Raw genomic sequence first — 2736 nt, forward strand, 5'->3', positions numbered from 1 at the left:
GCCACGTCGCTGCCTGTGACGATGTAGATTTTAAACCAGGAGGACGAAAATATCAGGGGGAAAAACCTCAAATTGAACCCGTTTTCTCCTACAATTAAAATTAACGGATGCTAACGTTTGTCTTTTGTGATGTGCGACACGAACACCTCTGTTAAAATCTCAGAAAATGTAGTTTAGTGTTTTGTGGCTCTTTAAATATATTATGTTGTTTTTGAAGCATTATGCCCATGGTCGTTGATCACCATATGTCTAACATGCATAAATATCTTGCTGTGTCATGTATGTTGCGACGTGTGCATTTGCATGTACTCTCTCCTGAAAGGAAGTGTATTAACTGGTGCTTCAGTGATGATTTGTACAAAAATATATTCTTCATGCAGACCCAGAGTGCCGTAGTCCGGTCTCCTTCCAGCACGTCATTTCCATGTAAAAACAACACAACGCAGAGTGAAGAAGCAAACATTTACGCTGGTGCCGTGACCCGTATTAATGTCTTTTATTGTATTTTTTTTGTGTGTGTTTTGCAGTCCACTAGACCACTAGGTGCCGACATCTAGAGGAACTATGCTGACTGCTGGAGGAAGCAGGTTCTCCTCGCACAGGGAGTGCAGGGGGACGTGGACGAGGATGGCACGCACCTCCTCAGCAGCCTTCTCCGGATCCAAAGCAACCATGCTGATGTGTTCCTGCAGTTCGCGCAGGTTGTGGATCGAGTCTGATCTGAGGCGCCGGAAAACCCTTTCATAGACTGGGGCATCTTGTTCCACACCTTGGTGGAAAAAATGATCGCTGATTGGATCGTCGATATCTATTGAGGTTTCGGAATCGGCCCCCCGCAGGACCCGAAGCACTTGTTGCGCAGAGCGAGCGCGAGAGGCCCAGCTTCGTACTCCTCTCTGTTCGTTTGGGACGGAACCCTCTCCTCGTCCACCAGCATGGCCAGCTCGCCCCTCTGATATCCCATCATGCTCTTGTCGTTAATGTTGGCTGAACCGAAGCTGTAGCGGCGGTTGTCGGCGATCAACGCTTTTCTGTGGATGTAGATAAGCTCTGTGACGGGTGTGCGGCTGTGCTCAAAGTGCGTGTGCACGCCAGATGTACTGCGTCCGTTTGTCCTGCATCTGTTCCTTGGGATACAGTGGAGTTCTTTCCATGATTCCACAATTGATTGTACTGTATGTATAGTGCAGTATAGCCCGGAAGGCGTTGCCTGCTCCCTCACTGCTGTCTCCCTCGAATCTAGGCAGGAGAGGAATCACCACATACACACTGTGTGCATGCAGGGTCCTATTGACAATAGCGTCTCCTACGGTGTTGCGAACAGTCTCGGCACAGCTGATAAAGAACTGGTTCTCTATGTAAACGTAGTGCTGGCCGGTTTCGAGGGTGTCTACATATGCGTTTTGTGTGGAACATTCACATGTCCTGGCAGGGCAGTGACCCACCAAGCGAAGCACCTGTACAGATGCTTTGGTTGCTCCAGGCACGATGGAGGGAAGCTCATCGGGAGTAGTGTGACTATTGGGCAGCAGGTGCAGGTAAAACTTGACTTTTTACTTTCTCTTAAAGTTCTGGGTGAAGTTCCAGTACTGGATAAAGTGGCGTGCCAGGTCCCTGTCTGCCTTCCTGTGAACCACCGCTCTGAGGGCACGCCACGGGATACGAGGAACATGTGTCCAGTCCATGTTATCTTTGAAAGGCTGGCCCAGCTGTGTCCAGTCCATTTTGAAGTTTCTGTAGTTTTTTTCCTAACCACAACCGTGTGTTGCAGCTCAAATCCATTTCATCACAACCTTCTCCAGCCACTCCACCAACGTGAGGAACATTTTAACTCCATCCTCCCCGTCAGTCTATAGAACTGGACGTGCACTGTGATTTGGCTGTTTGCCGTTCCATGACGTCAAACTACCTATAGTTGTTGTCGTCCCATCTCCCAAAGGCAAGGTCTAGCCCGCCCACGAAGGCCACTGATTGGTCGATGGTCACCATCTTTTAATGGTGGGCCCACATGTAGATGATGTGATTGGGATGACGCATCACCTTGATATTTGGGTGCAGGCCCATTGGGGATCTCGTACTGTAGTCGCTGTTATTGCCCAGAGCCAACTTGACCTCTTTATATAACAGCACACACACTTTCACACCTTGCTCTGCTTTGCGCTTGAGGATCTTGCTGAAAGCAGGACTGTTCAGTGCGTATGGTTTCTAAATAAATGTGTAACTTTTAATAATAGTAATTCCTTTGAGGGGAATGATCAACAGTAACTGATATTCAGTCTGTTAAGATGGACACAAGTAATTTTGGTTGTGATATAAGAATGAGATGTGTATATGGCATGTCTTTCTGTGGGTGGGGGAATAGCTAACCTTTGCCTTTCCAAGTCCTTCAGTGAACAGTGAAACCCCGGGTGTAAGCTCGTCTGCAATCCTTTGACTGCTGCTGAAATTGTAAGTTGGGTCGATCTGGTCCAAGCTCTCCTTTATCCTTTTTTTTTTCTTCTTAATTTGAAAGCCTTGTGAAAGGGTGTGTGGTTTTTTTTTTTTTTTTTTTGTGTTTTTTGTTTGTTTTGTTTTTTTTTGTAAAGATAAAACCAAATTTTCTTTCATATGGAAGAAATGTTGCGCTTACTTCTACATTGTTAACAAATTGGTTGCAAGCCAGTTAGAGAACAGGCTCAAGTCACATGCTTTTCAAAAGTTTAAGGACCTACATACACACTCATTTGGCCAGTGCCC

General features: G+C 46.6%; 1 pseudogene; it reads right to left on the reverse strand.

The window, feature by feature from the left end:
• Window positions 1-539: 539 nt before the first annotated feature.
• LOC128602571 (phospholipase D2-like) lies at window positions 540-1937 on the reverse strand (annotated as a pseudogene).
• Between the last annotated feature and the right edge of the window lie 799 nt (window positions 1938-2736).

Source organism: Ictalurus furcatus, chromosome 27, assembly GCF_023375685.1.
Source record: "Ictalurus furcatus strain D&B chromosome 27, Billie_1.0, whole genome shotgun sequence".
NCBI lineage: Eukaryota > Metazoa > Chordata > Actinopteri > Siluriformes > Ictaluridae > Ictalurus > Ictalurus furcatus.